Raw genomic sequence first — 20,232 nt, forward strand, 5'->3', positions numbered from 1 at the left:
TGTGGAAAAGTGAATAGTGGTAGCTAAAGAGCACATTCTAAGGATTTCTCGTACTTCCTCCCTGGGCTTCTTACAGAAAATAGTATTACATAACTAATCAACAGGCACCAGGAATTCACTCACGAAATCTAAAATACAGGCAAGTATTGTTCCTGTAACTACCAGCCATCTCATTGCATTGTGAAAAATAGAAATAATAAAATGAATAGACAGAAGAAGGAGATGGCAAGGAGCCACAAGAATGAGAATGAAAGTAGCCACGACTGAACCTCACCCTGCCAAATATCAAGTCAGGGATTTTCCCCGTGGCTCTTGTTGGGAAATCGCGTCTCTGCTCTCAGTGTACACACGCCTTGCAAAATGTTAGATCTTCCCTCCTCTCCCCTCCCTTTTCTGCCTCTGCTGTCCAGCCGATAAATGTCCAGGAGTATGCAAACTCTTCCCCATTTTGTCCTGAGGAAAAAGGAAGCTTCCATAATTTCTCCAGGCAGATGCTGTTGAAGCTGTAGCTCTCCTCAGGCTCTGAGAGGGAAGAAAAAACAAGCACACATTGAAGTGTGGGCAAGGTAAGTTTCAGCTTTTTGAAACGAAGAAGTTTGCTATGCTTCCCAGAATGCCTCCACTAGCAATTGAATGTAATTTTTAGAAACATATACTTTTTTCAAGTTAGTCTGTGTTGTGCTGACATAATACACTGCAGTTGCTGCAAATACTTTTTTACTTTCCTTCCAGTGGTAGGAATGCAAAAAGGGTGGCGGATTTCAATAGCATGTTGAAAATTTGGAAATAGACAATAGGAAGGCTGGGCTCAAAGTCATACAGGTATGCACTGACAACTGTCTAATGGAATCTTAAAGACTCATAAATCAATCATGGCATAAGTTTTCAATCATGGCATACTTTTTTTATAGACATGAGGTTACTCTATTAAGGGCCCTTCTCCAATACTGGGAGGAGATTTTTCCCCACTTGAAGTTATTTCTGACTTAAGGCAATCCTAAAGCAACCTATCATAAGGTTTTCTTGGCAGGATTTGCTCAGAGGGGAATTGTCTTTGCCTTTCTTAGTGGATGAGTGTGGTTTGCCTCAAGTCAGATAATGGGTTTCCATAGCTAAGCAAAGATTTGAATCCAGTGTCGTAGTCCAACATTCAATGCAATACATCACACTGGTTCTCAATGAGGAGATTGAGGCAAATACTGGATATTCACCTATTCTAGAATTTAGTACCAGGTTTGTAATGTATTCAGCATGTATCTCTTTTACCCACTAAAGGTAAAAGCAAATTATGATGTGACCCTCAGTAGCACAGTGGGTTTAACCACTGAGCTGCTGAACTTGCTGACCAAAAGGTTGGCAGTTTGAATCTGGGAAGCGGGGTGAGCTCCCATTGTTAGCCCCAGCATCTAGCAGTTCGAAAACATGCAGAGTGAGCAGATCGATAGGTATCGCTCTGGCGGGAAGGTAACGGCACTCCATCCAGTCATGCTGGCCACATGACCTTGGAGGTGTCTACGGACATCGCCAGCTCTTCGGCTTAGAAATGGAGATGAGCACCACACCCCAGAGTCGGACTCAACTAGACTTAATGTCAGGGGAAAACCTTTACCTTTACTATGCCATGGGTGGAAAATATTATTTATCATAATCAATATAAGAAGGTTCAACTGCAGGGGGAAGCTCAGATGTTCCTTTCTTGTGTTCAGAAGTTTCTTCCAAAATATGGATAGCCAGATTCCCTTTGGATGAAGGAGTAGCTCCTTCTCAAACTGGCCAAGTGTGTGGATGGTCATAACCAGGGATAGCCTTAACAGCCCTATGCCTCTTGGTCAAAACCCTGCTGCTAGTCCTGGCTAGAACAGACCCATTGGGGCCTACCTGGCTGAATATATTTAGTTGGAAATTCTCAACAGGATGCGAGCTAGTCTTCATACATTCATCCAGTGCATGAGTTATCTATCTGAACAGACACAAACACATCAATTTTGTATGCCTTTAGGTTAGCCTAGCTTTATATATGTTTACTGAGATTGGTTGTTTTGTCCTGAATGGCTTTGCTCCCAGACAAGTGGGCACAGAGATTGGACAGCAGCCTAAACCAACAATAGCTAGGATTCAAAGACCGCTGTGTTAGACTATTCTGGGAAATATTTCCGGTAGCACTGATGAAATTAACTTAGAAAAAAAAACCATTTAAAATATAGGTTTTCCTGATTTCCACTACAATTAATCAGATCTGAAGTCATAGGAATGTTTTTTCTGAAAGATACATTTCCCCATTAAACAAGCCAACATAGTCACAGAAATAGAGTAGTAGGCAAACACTTAGCTACCATTTCTGATAGGTTTTCAATAGTGGAACAGATCATATTACACTCCACTACACAATATTCATTTTAATGCCATTGTATGGCTCCCATTCTGTGGTATGATCAAGTTCTATCCAGAGCATGGAAAAATGACTTTTGTGACCAGCTCCACAAATTTCCCATCCGGCTCATTTCACTTAGGTGTTTTAAAAGTAAAATAAAAATCATCATAGGAAAATGCTGAAAATTTTTGAACAAGAAAATCCATTTTTTTTTTACATATGTGTGTATACACACACACAAAATACACACAAACTGCCTTGTCAAAAGTCATGAGACTTATTTCACTCTGCAAATGAAAAAAAATTCACCTTGAAGATTCAACTATATTTCATACGGTTCCTTATATTCATAAGCACATATTCAAAAGAAAACTAGTCCCACTGATGAATACTCACAGCTACAAACTGCAAAAGCTTTTCCCCAAAAGCTCTACATTTAGGGAAGGGAATGAGAGCTCCATAGTAGAGAATTCTAAGCATCTCCTTTAATTGCAAATTCCGGAATCCCATAGAATTGGGATGGAATTGCTATAAATATCTAGTGTGGATATTCCCCTGCACAGCTCCTGATATTAGCAGGCACCAGTTGTAATGCCTCTACCTGACAGATGAGTGTTAATTCTTTTCCTTACAGTCGTTCCATTTTATTTAACACTGTTGAAAATATTCCATCTCACCTCTTTGGAAAATCTCATATTTGAAAAAATCTGTGTAAACCTCTAGTCTGTAAGAAATGCCTAAAAAGGTAAAGGTAAAGGTTTCCCCCCGACATTAAGTCTAGTCATGTCCGACTCTGGGTGTTGGTGCTAAGCTGAAAAGCCGGCTTAGCATGACTGCATGGAGCATTGCTACCTTCCCGCCAAAGCGGTACCTATTTATCTACTCACATTTGCATGTTTTTGAATGGCTAGGTTAGTAGAAACTGGGGCTAATGATGGAGCTCACCCCACTCCCTGGATTCAAACCGCCAACCTTTCGATCAGCAAGTTCAGCAGCTCAGCAGTTTAGCCTGCTGTGCCATTGGGGGCTCCCACTGTTAACCTACAGATATATTTTTCAGATGGTTGCAATTTTTAAATGGTATAATTTTTTTAGAAAGTTGATGCTGTGACATTATTTTTAAGAAGGGAAAGAGAGGGAAATGACCTTCCAGGCTCATAGATTGGTTGATAAATGGTGATATAAAGTAGTCTCATACAGTAACACTGCACAAATTCCAGTTGCATACAAAAATATTACAATGGAATCTCAAGGAACATTCAGTATTGTCTTATTATATGATAAAATAAAAATCCTTAATAAATCAAAAGAGCACAAGACCAGAGACATTTTTGCAAAACTACTTCTTCATGGTTAAGTGGTTTTTTCAGATCTCAGTACTTTGAAAGACATATGATGCACTTCTCTGGTCAGAATGCTGAAATAATCTATGATTTCTGTGAAGTTGGAAGACATTATTTCTAACTCTGAGGCTTATATTGAGCCCCTCTTGTGCTATATATGTAAATAATTGTTTTTGTCTGAGAAACAGTGGAGGAGAGCTCTAAGCCATTTCAATGAGCATTTCGGCAAAGGTACGTTTGACATTCACATTACAATCCCCATTGAAATAAGACTGCCTTAAACTACTGGGCAAAAACTCTCGTGATTACCTTCCAGTGAGGCTGTTGAAAGATGCACATACGTGTATACTGGGCTGCTGAAAGTCGTGTGATAAAGTGATACAGGTCATACCTTTATGCAAGTTTCAGTTGCTGACATTCATAGTTTGGGAAACTAGTTGGGCTGCTGAATGTGGACTTACACCAGAGTAAGAGTGTCTACAGTGCACACTTTAATGGGGTATTAAAGACATTAATTATTCAACTTTAACTCTTATGCTTCCATCCTACAGAAACCTGGGATTGGCTGTTAGATAAAATATTTCAAATTCTCTTACCAGATCTAAGAAACTGTATTAAATCAGGACAGTAACTGTCCATTTTTGTGGAAGTTAGAGGCAAAGGAGTTTGTTTTTTTTACCTGAGAGAACATCTCTCTAGGAATCTCTAGGTCCTCTATCAAATCATGCTGGAGGACCTTCAAATGCCTACAGAAATATTTTTTCTAAAAAATCTTCAGGTTCTGCAGGACAAATCTATGGTGAATGTCTTCTGGAAGTTGACCACAGAGTTGTGCTGGAGAACATACCACCTCATCAGATGGGGTGATTCTAGCATCCTAGGACACTTCCACCCCATTTGGGGGACTGGTGGGCTTGCTGTCCATCATAAAACAAAAGGGAGCTTCCTGTGGAAGCCCCTCCTCCAACGGGGGGAAAATGTCACCAGATACTTTCCTCTCAACAAGGCAGGCTTCCCATGTTGTGCTGGCTCCAATGGGGATAGCACAGGGCCTCCCTGCAATGATGGGGAAAGCACCGCCGAGAGGGAGTTACATGTCGGATGACAAATTTGCCCCTCTGCTCCCTCTTTCTTCCCCAGTAGCCCAGAGAAATGGGATGCTTCACCAGAGCTTTATGGTGAATTCTCTAGAGATTCCTAGAGAAAAAACATAAATCAAACCTGCAGAAATGAAACCCACAAATGTGGAGGGCCAACTACAGTTCTCAAATTCAAGTTGTTCCATTGTTTCAGACCTCAGCTCCAACAAAGATCCAGCCAGTTTGGTCATCAGACACGGACCACAAAACTGAAGTCCACAACATTTGAAGAATCAAAATTTGAGAACCATGGTGCTAGTGTAAATATATTCCGAGATCATTATTAATGGGAATGGAAATGGGCTGAATGAACCAGACTCAGCAGGAGGTCACACCAGTTTTAAACTTCTAAATGGAACAGTCCATTTAGCACTGTTCTATCAACTCTAGCAATTTGGAGAGGGGTAATAATATCAACAAAGGAAATATTTGGGGTTTTGAGAATCCATAGATGGGGTTTATAATTGCACAATGCTCAACTTAACACATGTACATTTTGTCCTTCCCCAAATATATTGGCTGATATCCTGCATTGTCAGACATGATGTCAGATCCTGCATTGTCAGACATTGTCAAATATGTCATGACATGTAACTGTCAGACATGCCAGACAGCTACTATGACAAATGACACCCCCAAACCTCATACTGTTATATATTTGTGTATAAGTCTAGAAATTTTAGTCATAAAATTGACTCCAAAAATTTGGATGAGGCCAAGTTGATGAATGATCACCTAGGTCAGGTGGTCACTTAGTTCACCTGATTGCTCCTGTGACAGTATCTGGAAAAGGTAGTGTCAAATTTTCAGAGTGGAGGGTTTGGTGTTTGCATGCAAACCTTTGCATACATATGATATAATTGAGGACATTTTCAAATTGGCACTTCACCCCACCAGCTTCACTTTTTAAAAGAACAGGAAGGCAATCAAAACAACATGAAACACAAAAAGGCTATTTCAGCAAGCAAATATGTGAACATCCAAATGCATCACAAGGTTTTTTTAATGCAGCTGCTGTGGTAGTGTGACAAAATGTAATCCAATGTAGCAAATGTAGGCACATAGTAGAAACATCCCCTTACATTGATATGGCTGCTATGTAATGGAGATCCTGTATAAATAAATTTCCTAATAAATTTCAGTTTGGATTAAACCAGATGACAGTAAAGCCGGGACAGGGATACTACACAGAGGAGCTGGGATACAGTCCTCGTGTAGATTCAGCCTTAATGATTAGATCCCTGAGTCACATTCAGTCATTAACTATAGTAATCATAAATTCAAAAATTACAAGATCATAAATCCAGTTTACAACCTTGCCAGTATTGAACGTAATGCCAGCCATTGTTTTCTTACAACACTCATCATGTTCAAACATAGGACCACACAGTAGCTGCTTCCTTCTCAACAACACCTGGAGAACCCATTTACGATGCAGATTTGGTTCTCTAGGAATCAGTTTCACCCTAGGAATATGTTTGGAAAGGAAGAAACTGGTTAAACAAGGAAGGGCTTTAGTATTCTGGATTCCGTTGCAAAGTAGGAAGGTGCACTATATGCCCTTTCATGAATGAAACTGCAAGACCATAATTAAATATAGAAGGACTGACAGTAATTACCACATGATTCTGTTTATAGCATCATTGTAGGATGCACCCAAACATCCTGGCAAGCCCCATGCTTTACCAGAAATTAAAATTAGAGTGACCTGGTGTGAAAGGACACAGTCTTCCCAAGTTTTTAAACAATTCTGTTAAAAATGAATGTTCAGCAATTGCTGAATTTTAACTTCTTATCCTTACATGACAAGGTAACTTGAGAACCTTCCTTCCCCTGTATAACTGTAAGACTTTGATAAATCCTGTCATCTTTTACATACCATACAATTACTTCCTCTTTGGCAATACCTAAAGTGTTGGAGGTTCATACATATATTCAAGACACATGTTAACAATAGAGTTGGGAATGCAGTAATCCCAGCTTGGGATGCCTACATAATTTTATTATGGCCTCCACAATTATACATATAATGTCAGAGTCCAAAGTAACTGGTGCTATTTAAATGTGTGGTGATTCGAACATATACCCCTAGACCAGGGGTGTGCAACCTCTGGCCTTCCAGATATATTTGGACTTTACTATTGGCCTGCTGGAGGTTGAAGTCTAAAACACCTGGAGGAGCTTACCCACATTTGACTTATGCTATCTTTTACTCCATAAAAGCACTGTTTGATGCCAGTGGTGTACCCACACTGTCGTATTAATGCAGTTTGATTTAACTGCCATGGCTCAATGCTATGGACTCATGGGAGATACAGTTTTACAAAGTCCCTGCCAAATAGTGCTTGCTCCTCATCAAACTACAACCCCACGTTTCTATAGCACTGAGCTATGGCAGTTCAAATGGTGTCAAACTGCATTAATTCTAAAACGTAGATGCACCCTCAGTCTGTTTTAACTCACCATTAATTTGGATATTAATACTTACGTTGTGCCACCTAAAGCACAAACCATTCCAAGTGATTTCACATAAGCAATTCATACATTTATATCTTTCAATTATAGTGTTATACTTTATTGTACTTGTATTGGATTGTATATGTTGATGTCCCATATTAGTAGTTGTATATGTTGTATATGTTGATGTCCCATAGTAGTAGTAGTAGTATTGGCACTACAACAATATGTCAGTGTGTTAGCTATACATTTTATGTATTCATTTTAATGGACGTGTCTATATGCAATCAGCCCAAGGAATCAATCCAGCTTCATGTCTACCTATCTAGTGTGGTCTTTTCTAAAGCCTCTTCATTCTGTCTGGGACATGAGATGCCTAAAAGCTAGGAATTTTTAGGTATTCGTTCGGTGCTTTTCAACCTGTGGGTCCCCAGATGTTTTGGCCTTCAAGTCCCAGAAATCCCAGCAGCTGGTAATCTGGCTGAGATTTCTGGGAGTTGTAGGCCAAAACACTTGGTGACCCACAGGTTGAGAACCACTGTATTAGTTGGTTATGAATTTTTATATAACCCATTTGTCGAAGAAAACAAAATTCCCTCAATTTCTTCTTCCCTGCTGTCCATCAATTTCTGACTCACCCTGCTTCTTCTAGAAATACTTGTTCCTCGGGTTCAGAATGTGCCTTTTTGGAGAGAGGCTCCATTGTTTGTTGCCCATCCAGCTCCCAGACACGAAGCCAAGTTCTTGAGTCAGCTGTCATTGTTTCTAACCATGTACAGTTTGTCAGATTATGGCAGAAGAATGTTTTTGATCTCACAGCACAAGATGTTATATTATGCTGCTCTCAATGGCCTTTGAGTGCAGTACACAGCGAAGCCAGCCATGCAGTTCCAGAAACAACAAAACAGAAGAGCAAAGGGGTTTATATTATGTTTTTGACTAAGAACACCTGCTCTCCTGAAGAGACCAGTGAAGAAGTTATTGTTTTTCAGTATCCAACATCAATTACTTAGCTATGAATGGGTCATTAAGTAATGTCTCATGGATTGACCAATGCAAGCCCACTTGAAGAGCCAGCAGTCACAATGAGTGAAGGATATCCATTCAGCTGCCAATCAATGTACAAGGTTGATGACAGCAAGGCTGCAATGAAGAATTGCAACAGATGTGTTGCTTCTGATGGTCAGTTTCACTTGTTGGAATCGTCATCTTCCGTGAATGCCAATCAGCAGATAAACATACCTCCTTCATTCAAGGTGATTGATGGCTGTTAAGACAGGCTTAGGGAGACATTTACGATCAAGCAAATAGTGTCACAGTCATGAATACATAATATGACTGAAAATGGACAGTTACAGATCTGTAACTAAGCTATGTCAGTAGAGAATGCAATTATTATCATCATCATCAAACAAAAATAAGCAAAAAAAAAGCCCAGGCAGAGATATGAAAGTAAATATTGATGTGCTAATTAACCCTGTATCCTAATCAGGGGCACATTATAGGAAGCTAAAAACATAAAATGTCAATTCCTACTTTGTAGCTGAGCTTTAAAAACAATAAGATAAAGATGCCAGTTCGTGGTCCTTCTACTTCTGGAATCTGCTTTATTAGAAGAACAAAATTAGCCAAGGAGGAATTCCATGTAAGAAACTGTTCCAGCTAGCTTGTGAATATTATTTCAATGTTAAAAATGTCCTTCATCAGTGTATCAGTGGATGCCAGAGTCTCCTATGTTAGTTAGATGGTGAATACATTCTGGAATGTTGTATTCGAAATGTAAAATCTGGTATCCAGGGTGCTGAACCTATTTGAAGATCAGTGTTTGGCCCTCTGGATAGCTCTTATGGAGTAGAAACTGGAGAAGATTCATCATTCCATTTATCTTTCCACCACTGCAGCAGGGACAGAAGACAAAATGAGTTTTATGACACACAGCTCTGTCTTCCAATATTATTCAGCATTTGGCACTTTAGATGGTTGCCTCCATCTACCTAAAGATAGGGTCAGCCCTAGAAAACAAAGCTTTCTACCCCATAGCATCGCAGTCATTGCTTTTGCTTCCATTCCTATAGGTAGAATGAAAATTTTATTTTGTCTTTTGTTTCCTACTACATCCATGAACAGTTGCTAGATATTTCTATTCTTTATATTTTAATGGTTACATCTTTTCAAAAACGTAAGCAAGCTAACTATGGTATCACCTCCAGGGTAGTCTTTTTATCAGGCAAGAGAGGTGGCAGGCCTTAGGCAACTGATTTGAAATGTTACGCAATGGTAGCAAATTTTTAGTAAATTTGAATTATCATAATTATTAAATATGATTGTTGTTATTGCCCTGGGAGAGCAGCTTGTGAGGTTGGGTTGTTTTGTAGGCTTGCCTTAAGTATTAAAATAAGCTGAATGGCATTTTGCAAAAGGAGAAGAAAGTAGTAAGATGCTATAAAATCTGTCTCTTCACCACCCCTTTAACAGCTTCTGAAAACACCATACAATACTTCTGAAACATATTGGGCTATCTATTTCATGGTGGAGGGGAGTGAAACTTCTTTCCAGATTCCGAAACTCTATCTCTCAGATCTTAACTACTCTGAATTTTGAATTTGCAGTGGATAGACTTTTGAATGCAACTCTTCACTCTTCATTTGCTACTTAAAGCTAGAGATGTAAATATCAGTTAATTTGATTTCCATTGCATTCCTCAGAATCCCACCAGCCTCTCATTCCATCCAAATTCAATCTATAAGGAAACTTATGCATATCTCAGTAGGCACTGCCTAAGGCATATCTATGGGCATTTTCAAATACACTCCTTTTTATCATGCGTGTTTTGTTGCATGTAATCTGAAACAAAAACAGAGGGGAAACGTGGCTTATGCTTTCCTCATTGGGAAGCGTGTGCATAGTTTCACTGATCATGTCATAGACTACAAATTGGATTAATTAATTAAAAAAACTTGGCACAAAATTATTTTCCATCCTTACAAAAAGGGAAGAAAAGACATCTCACTTGTGCATATAGTTAGAAGATCTCAGCAAATGGGTTACTTTCCTCTCTCCAATTCCACATGAATTTCCTTTTCCTTTTCTTAATTATGCCTGTTGTGTGGCAAACCAAAGTTCATTTTAAATATTTCTCATACTGATTTGAAAACTTGATGCTTTTTCCTTTCTTTCTTCCTTCATTTCTTTCTTGTAGGTCAAAAAATAACATTTCCATACTCTGGCTTTAATGCAATATTCAATGATGGGAAGAAAAAGTGCACACAATTGAATGGGAGGGGGCATGCGGCCATAATTCAGAAATTCCCAATATTATGTCACTTCCAGATTCAAGTTTCAGATAAACAATTTTCATCATGGCTTTGCTTTCTTCATATTTTTTCATGTTGGAAAGCATTATGCAATACTAATGAGTGCCAGGAACAAGGGTACTTATTGTGGATTGTTTTGAAGGCAGTTTACCAGCACTAGCTGGCAAGAAGACCCAGTTGCAATATCGAGGGAAATCCCACTCACTGTAGAACTAGAATGACGGATATTGCTTTAGCTGCTTGGCAAAAACAGTCTGTGACCTCGGTCTCCTCAGATCTCAGCTATCAGCATTACCAGTAATAGAGCTCAATTTCAGCCCATACTGTCTAGCACTGTACAGAATAGCATGGCTTGAAGTGAGCTCATTTTAAACAAGAGCCAAATCCATGGATGGCCCTACCATTAGGCAAGATGGGGCAGCTAACTCAAGCTGTAGATGCCTAAAAGCAGTAATAATGGGGTGTGGAGCTGTTTGTTTATATGTGACACTGCCTGCTGTGTGCCTCCCTATAACTCCCATTTAGCCTTGCACATGCAGCTGCATAGTCCTGTGGAACAACTGGTAATATTGCCTATCAGATGTTTCACAATGTCTGTCCATAAACCAACTTAACACAAACATATCACTTAGCTCACCCAACCCAACTAAGTAATACCTTGATCATGTGCAAAGGCTGAGGGAGCAAGGGAGAGCAGCAAGGGAGAACTACAAGTCTCACACAAAATTTAACACAACGTTGACCTACTGTATAGGTAGGGGAAATTTTTCCTCCTTGGATGGCCCAGGAGAAACACTTGTTAAATCAGGGGTGGGCAACTTGTTGTTCAACTGCAAATCTCAAAAAACCCAGCCCACCACAACCAAGGGTGAAAGACGATGGAGGTTCAGTCCAACAACATCTGGAGAACTACAAAATTCTGGCCCCTTCACTTAAGAAAGGGGTAGGGACACCCTGGCTGAAGTAAATTCCTTCTATAAGTAGCTCATAATTCACTACCTTCCCTTTCCATGTAGTATGATGTAGGGTATAAAATGTTCAGCCCACAGGCCATATGCAGCTTTTGTAAAAGTTAATATTGTCCAATCAGACTAATATACACAGCCTACTTCCTGATACCCTGAAAAAATAAATACAATCTATTAAATCCTTTGTGGTATCCTGATAAGTTAAATAGATTAAAATTCCTTTACACACTTCCCCCAGAATGGTCATAATGGGTCATTGTCATTTTTGGTTGCCAAAAATGCCAACCACTATGAGATCCCGCTCTCCTCCAGAAGCCTGAAAGTGCTGAAAATTGAGTGGTACAGCCCTCTGGTTTCAGAACATAGGTTTCCATATTGTAAGACTCCAATAAAATACTGACTGTAAGTCAAGCTATGATATGTGAATTATGGTTTGACATGACATAATCATCATGAAAGGCCTCAAGGCCACACCAATAACAAGCATTTAAAAATGCAAGCAACTTTGTCGATCCATAACAACCAACAACTTCTACTTGCTTTCCCCATAGAGTCATTAGTGGATACGAATTTCCCATTCAAGCCACTCCCAAATGCTTTTGCATCAGATCCAGGAAGGCTCACAATAATATGTTGTTGATTGATAAATTCATCTGCACAGCCCATCCCACGCACTTGTTCTTTTAAGGATTGCAACTAAGCTCAAAGGAAAAAAGGAAGCCTAGCAGGTTGGCAGATGATATCTATCTTTCTATTGATTGAAAAGATTTCAGTTCTTGTCTTTTGCAGCTTCACTTAAGGAGAGTCTCAACAAGAACTTGGAAAAGTTGTTGTTCTGAATGACAATTCCAATTTGAGTAGTTTGGAAAGCTGTCATCCAAAACACTATGTTTTTCACATTACAGAATGACAGCACTATGATTTTACCTGAGCTATGATGGCATCAGTCTGTTGGATTCTGGATTTGGAGTTTGGTGAGATACAGGATCTCTTTGACTAGTACAATTCCAAATATATCTCCTAAATGGCAAATCCCAAAATTCCAAGACATCTTGTCATGGCCGATAAAATAGAATAATACCACTAACCTCTGTCGCATGAAAGGGACTGAGCAGCTCTCCTGTCATACAAATATATGGTCAAAAATAAATGAATGGGGGACTGGGTTCCCAAATGCATATTCGCTTTGAATGTGAGTCCCAATTTGGGGCCTAGAAATAATACAAACAAACAAAGGCAGAGGCTTCTCCTTTCATTTCCGGCTTCTTAGAGGCAGTGCTCATCTCTGGCTCTGGGGAGATGGTTTTCTCCATTTTCAAGCCAAGGAGCCTGTGTTGTCACCTCCTGGTTGTGTGGCCAGCAAATTTGCTTGGAGCGTCTCTTTTGCCTTTTCCCGCAGAAGGGAAATAGGCCCTATTTATCTACTCACATTTGCATGTTTTCAAACTGCTAGGTTGGCAGGAGCTGCAGCTGACAGAAGAGGGCTCACCCCATTTCCAGGATTCGAACTGCCAACCTTTAGGTCAGCAGTTCAACGGCACAAGAGTTTAACCCACTGCACCACTACAGCACAAATATATATGTTTTGTCCTCTCCACAACCCCTCCATTAATCACCCAACCAGGGTCATCACTTTATACTTAAATCCTGGCTCCACCTTTGAAATGCCCATTATTTTATGCACTACTCAGCTATAATTCACTATGCAGTTGACTGGTCCAGGTTAACATTTGATATATTTAAACTCTGAACAGTTCAACAATCCTGAAAAGGCAAGGACTCAATTCTTAAGCCTGATTCTTATGTATTTATGGGAACAGGTTGAGGAGCTGAGATTTGCAGCTCTCTCAGTAGTTTGTTATGATTTAAACAACATTAAGCACATCTTTAAAGGATTCAGCTTCATATGTCTGAAGAACATCCAATGAAGCTTTAGTGTTCTCTTGATAAAAGGCAGAGATGTGAGGAGGAGCATAGCTGTGCAATCTCCGTGGGAGGATTTATCAACCCAAACCACTCATTTTATCTGCTCTTTCAAAACACATACACAGGATTTTTGGCTGAAATTATTCTACAGAAGAAAAGGACGTCATTTCCGTAGAAAAATAAATTACACCAATAATTAGCTGCATTGAAATCCTATCCCTTTGATGCTCCATATGTTCTTGTGCTTCTCCCTGAGTGCTCAGTCATGTGCAAGGCACAATTTATCCACAAACTAGGAAGAACATGCAACATAAAGTCTCATTTTTGCAAGGAGCCTCTAAAAACACAATGAAGTGAAATAATGAAAAACAAAGATGTGTGTGAGAGGACATGTGTGTGTAATGCTACGGGGGTGGGTGTCTCTTAAACTTGACATAGGACTTTATCATAGACCAATATGCCATGCCACAAACGTCACAAATAGATGCAAACCAAATTGGGCACTTTTAATATTGCACTTCTCTTCACTGCGGTGATTTCCCAATCCAAAGTACTGAGATCAGGCCTTCCTGCATTACTCCAAGCCCAGTATGCCTTCCAGTTCATTTTTTTTATTGTTATCATTATTTTTAGTGCAACTGCGTAATTTCAGCATTACAAAAAGATTGACATATATAAGCAACGTGATCATCTGGGAATAGCAAGTGGAGGCAGGGAAAAAGGGAGAAGAAACCCCAACCCACTAACATCATGTGTCTGTGGGCATGTTGGCACATAAGCAGAAGGAACCCATTGGACTACAATAGATGGTGGGAACATAGCAGAATGGAAGTTATTGATAGGTTTACCTATCAATAGATAGGAATAGCAGAATTGGGAAGTGGAAGCAAACAAGTAGTGGATGAACTCAGCAACTGCCATCAAAATAGATAATCCAGTGCAATGCTGGTTTGCCTGCCCCATGTGATAAAGCAGTGGTTCCCAATCTTTGGGCCTCCAGGTGTTTTGGAATTGTGGGAGCTGAAGTCCAAAAAAAAGTTTATAATTTAGAACTGCCAGATGTATTAATACAACCCTGGCCATATACTTCCAGCTATCTATCAATTTTCTATCTATCACCCTAAGGAATGCCATCAGCACCACCACAAGGCAACAGGTAGCCCTCCAAACTACAAATCCCAGTATTCCACTGGGGTAACATCCATAGAAGTTAAAGTAGAATCATCGTTCTACAATTTTATGGTGTGAAGCAGCCTTAATTCTGGCCAACTTCAAACTATTTTGTTTGTATTTTTATATACTCTTTGTTATTCATATCTTGATGCCATAGTACCCAAAACAGAGTCACTTTCAAGCCCTGAGATCAAAACCAGAAGTTCTCTTCCAAATTCCCTTGCAATTTGAAGTGCAAAGGACTGCCAGAAAGAGATGTTCCTAGCAGAATATGTGTATTTCAGATTGTAGTGCATCTCAGCTGGAGTCAATTGAAATTATTTTTCCACCTGAGGCTAAGAGTGAAATGACATGTCTTTACATTCCATATAGAAATACTGAATTTTAACATTGTGGCTCTAACCCTAAACCAATGTCTGTCATGAGTGATGGACTGGATGAGGGCTAACAAGCTGAAATTAAATCTAAGCAAGACAGAGGTGCTCCTGGTCAGTCTGAAGATCTGCAACGCCAGATCTGGCCATGATAATCCACGCCTTAGTCACATCCCACTTGGACTACTACAATGCTCTCTACATGTGGCTGCCTTTGAAGATAGTTCGGAAGCTTCAACGGGTTCAGAGATCGACATCCAGATTACCAACTGGAGCTCCGTATAGGGAGAGAACCACTCCCATGCTATGGCAGCTCCACTGGCTGCCAATCTGCTTCCCAGCTAGATACAAAGTCCTGGCTATCTAACAAATCGCATCTCCTCTTATAAACCAATTCAGGCATTGTGGTCAGAGGAGGAGGGCCTACTCATGGTTCCACCCCCATATCAAGTATGTTGATGGGAACGAGAGAAAGGATCTTCCTGTGATCGCCCCGCACCACAGGAATGCCATCTCAAAAGAGATTAAAATGTTCCTCTCCCTTCTCTCCTTCAAAAAGCAATTAAAATTCACCTCTGTTCTATAGCATACAGAGAGAATGAGGAATAGAGGCCCATAGACACCTAATATACTATCGGCTGGAAATAGTTGTTGCACTGCTCCCCCGGTGGCACAGTGGATTAAACCCTTGTGCTGACACTGATGACTTGAAGGTTGAGTTGCTGCCTTGAAGGTTGCTGATTCAAATCCAGCCCGGGGAGAACGCGGATGAGCTCCCTCTATTAGCTCCATCTCCATGCAGGGACATGAGAGAAGCCTCCTACAAGGATGGTAAAAGCTTCAAAAAACATCTGGGCACCTCCTGGGCAATGTCCTTGCAGATGGCCAATTCTCTCACACCAGAAGCAGCTTCCAGTTTCCTAAGTCGCTTCCGACACACACAAAAAACAGCTTGTTGGGTAGTTGGCTCTGTTACAACACTGCAACATAAGTAATTTTAATGCAATTGAAATCGAATCTCGAGGGGTTTTATGAATCAAGATTCGTGTTTTTAAGCAAGAAATAATTTAAATTTAAATTTTTATGTCATATGTTATAATTTAGTTTTATATGTGGGTTTTATTTGTCGGATTATTTTGGTATATGGTTTACTGTGAGTTTTGGGAGGTTTAGTATTGTTTCATATTTTGTATTTGTTATTCACTGTTGTCTTGGGCATTGAATGTTTGCCTTTTTGCTGCTGAAATCTGCCCTGAGTCCTGTCAGGGAGATAGGGTAGAATATAAATAAAGTTTTATTATTATTTATTATTTAATGTTAGGGTCTTACAATTAGCCTGAAGATCTGGTTTATGGTCCCTTCAAAGACAGTAAATTAATTAAGAAAAAAGGATGGGAATCATGTTTCCTTCCAAAGGTTGTTGGACTGTGAGTCCGTAAATGGCATAGCTAGTGGAAAGAAATGCTGGGAGTTGCAGTCCAAAAACATCAAGAGGGGCCGCATGATTCCCACGTCTTATTTAGATGTCACAGGGCCAACTACCAATAGAGAAAAAGAGCTAGACCTAAGAAAACACATCTGAGGAATTACCGCTGCCTCTGCTCAGCATCTGCCACTTGAGGCAATTACTTCACTCCCTGACTTTGCCAAGGCTTGCAAAATATACCCTTATTCCCCTAGCCCTTATTTTATTCCAGCCTTTATGGAACAAGGAAGGCAATAGAGCTATAGTTAGGAAAAATACAGTACACAGTAAATATGGCTTCACTTATTTACTGCATTTCTATCAGGTTTATTCCCCATAAGAAAACCAAATAAATATCTTTAGTATTTCCTTTTTTTCCAGGAAACTATTAAGACAGTCTGCCTGAACAGTAAATGTAAAACCAGTGCCAAGGTAAACCCAGACTGCCATCTAGTGGGCAAGCAGGCAAACAGCCTGTCTTAAGCCGACACTCAAATCACCTTCTATTCTTCTACCTGGTTCTTGCTGGGCATTATAGTTGATCTGGTAAATCAGATTAAAGAAGGCTGATTTAGTTGCTTTTACAAGATACTGTCAACCAGGGAGATGATTTGACTCCCCTCCCCTTTATTTCAGCAAGGTTAAAATAAAGTGTGTGTGTATATATACACACACGTCACATTTATTGGAGTCATGGGATTTCCAGTTTGGACCTGGGCATTTAGAATTCTCAGTCAGACAAAACTAGTTTCTCAACAAACTACAAATCCCAAGATTCCATACTATGTTGTTGCATTTGAAGTGGAATAAAATATCCTAAAGATCCTTGATCTCGGAGGCTAAGCAGGGTCAGCCCTGGTTGGCACCGGGATGAGATTCCATCTATTAATACCAGGTTCTCTAGGCTTTATTTCAGAGAAATGAACTAGCCAAACCACTTCTGAGGGTTCCTTGCCCAAAAAAACTGTATGTAATGAAGGTGACAAGCAATTGAAGGCACACACATAGCAGTATACAGTAGGCTTTCAAATAGTCTTGGTAGATGTCAGATGCCAATAGTTTCTGGTTGCTTGAGAGTTACTATTAAAATAGGTCTAATCAATACTAGACCCATACTATACCATAAACTCTGTAGTTTTTTTCGTGTTGGGAGTGACTCGAGAAACTACAAGTCGCTTCTGATGTGAGAGAATTGTCTGTCTGCAAGGATATTGCCCAGGGGATGCCCAGATGTTTTGATGTTTTTACCATCCTTGTGGGAGGCTTCTCTCATGTCCCCGCATGGAGCTGGAGCTGACAGAGGAAGCTCATCCGCACTCTCCCCAGATTCGAACCGGTAACCTTCAGGTCAGCAACCCAACCTTCAGGTCAGCAGTCCTGCCAGCACAAGGGTTTAACCCACTGTGGCACCGGGAGCTCCTCTGAAGTGATTTTATATTAATGTTGAAATACAGTAATTAAAAGCAAATAAAGAAAAAACTTAATGTGACATAGTTTTTCTGTTCTGTAACAGCTTTAGTGAATGCAATAATAATAATAATAATAATAACAACAACAACAACAACAACAACAACAACAACAACAACAACAACAACTTTGGGATCTGCTCGCATCATCCGAAAATACATCACACAGTCCTAGACACTTGGGAAGTGTTGGACTTGTGATTTTGTGATACAAAATCCAGCATATCTATCTTGTTTGCTGTGCCATAAAATAAAATAATAACTTTATTCTTATATCCCACCCCATCTCCCTGAGGGAACGTGGGGCATCTTACATGGGGATCAAGCCCTAAAAACACAGTGATACATAGCATAAAATTACATTCCAAAGTTAATACATAAAATATATAAAAACATCGAACATCATAATTCAATCATTATTACAATATTATTGCTTTGATTTTATTTATTTATTTTGCCAGTTGCTTGCGAATTCCAGTTGCTTGAGTTCCGGTCAACTGAGGCCCCTTCTACACTACCACATTATCTGCTTTGAACTGGATTATATGAGTCTACACTGCCATATAAACCAGTTCAAAGCAGATAGTCTGGATTTTATTTGGTGGTGTAAAAGGGGCCTGAGAGTCTATTGTATTTGTAGAGTATAAATGAGTATCAGGTAGAAGGAATCGGATAATCACCTCCCACCTTTGCAAAGCCTGGAAATGTTATTTTCTTGGCAACAGTTCTCAGATGCCTGAGTCAGTATGGCTATCAGCCACACGGTCTGGAAGATTTCATCCTAAATAGTAACATTTCCAAGCTGTGTGTTTCAATCTTTCCCTTAGTGCACAACACTTAGTGCCTATTAGATGCTTTTAGGAAGGAGCTGCAAGCATTGTGCAAAACACCAAGCTTAATTTGCAAGCTTTTAAAGAGAACAATTTGCATAAAGTCCTGCTATGGATCAGAACTGTAAAATACAGCTGCTTATTTCGGCTGTGTTTTTACAGAACTAAAAAAAATCCCTGTATCCCTTTATTTCTGCCACATCTTAGAAAACAGCAGAGAATATCTATTTGCTTTATATTTTTGCATGTACATTTTTTTTGTCTCCTGGGAGAAAAGGAGCACAGTCAACTGAAGTAGAGGTATAGTTATAATGAGCCCAGATACCAGGAAATAAGAGGCTCCCCAAGCTTCCATAAAAACCACAAACCCATGTCAATGTGATTCACAAGAGTGGAGCTCCACATAGATATAATCCTTCAAAAAACAAAAAAAATCTACACAGAGGTTTCAGTGAGGCCCACAAGGGCACAAAAATGACATTATATTCAGAAGAACTTGTCATGGAACAGAGGCATCTCTCTTCTTTTGAACCTCAAAACCTACAAAAGGGAGCTAGAGAATTGATTCTACCTGAATCTCCGGAGAGATCTCCAAAATCATCACAAGGTTTTCCTAACACGACAGAAGTCTGCTGCTCAAGCCTTGTGTGCCGGAGAGAGAATGAACTCAAATAGTGAAGTCCCTGAACCCACCTAATAAACAGTGTCCTTTGGGAAATCCGACAATCATTTCGTAGAATTATATGCGCTGTATTGAAAAGGAGGAAATGATTTATTGAGTGTAGTCTGTCAAATATTAACTTGTCTCAGCAAGAGTGACATTTCTAAGAAACAAAGCATAACAGTGAAATCTGAGTAGGCAAGGGCCCCTTCCACACAGCTTTTCTGCTTTGAACTGGAATATATGGCAGTATGGACTCAGATAAACCAATTCAGAGCAGATATTGTGCAGTTTTCTGCCTTGATATTCTGAATTATTTGGCTGTGTGGAAGGGCCCAGAGAGCCAGACATAAGTGTGCAGACCAGCTACTAAAGAGGATCTCCAGCCTTTATATACAAAGGGCTAACTTCTTTGCTATTGTTGTTGTTGTGTGCCTTCAAATGGTTTTCAACTTATGGTGAATCTATCAAAGGGTCATCTTGGTAGGTTTTGTTCAGAAGAGGTTTGCAATTGCTTTCCTCTGGGGCTGAGAGAGTGTGACTTGTTCAAATTCATATAGTGAGTTTCATGAACAAACAGGGATTCAAACCCTGATCTCCATTATCATAGTGCAATACTCAAATGACTACTCCATGCTGCCACTTATATTTTTGGAACCTTCAATTTCAGTAAGACATAGGTTAACCTTTCATGTTCAGGTTTCTTTTACACATCTAGGAACCTATTTGTGCTACAAAAATGTAT

The 20,232-nt window shown here is 39.8% G+C and overlaps 1 protein-coding gene across 2 annotated transcripts in view; it reads left to right on the top strand.

The window, feature by feature from the left end:
• The first annotated feature begins 351 nt into the window (after positions 1-351).
• steap4 (STEAP4 metalloreductase) overlaps positions 352-20,232 on the top strand; it is a 29,047-nt gene continuing 9,166 nt past the window's right edge. The window contains exon 1 of one of the 2 annotated variants that reach the window (XM_003222096.4): positions 352-566. The gene's annotated coding sequence lies outside the window, so the exon portion shown is untranslated. The remainder of the gene's footprint in view (positions 567-20,232) is intronic. The other variant, XM_008112490.3, reaches the window with a different exon arrangement.

Source organism: Anolis carolinensis, chromosome 6, assembly GCF_035594765.1.
Source record: "Anolis carolinensis isolate JA03-04 chromosome 6, rAnoCar3.1.pri, whole genome shotgun sequence".
In the NCBI taxonomy this organism is placed as follows: Eukaryota; Metazoa; Chordata; class Lepidosauria; order Squamata; family Dactyloidae; genus Anolis; species Anolis carolinensis.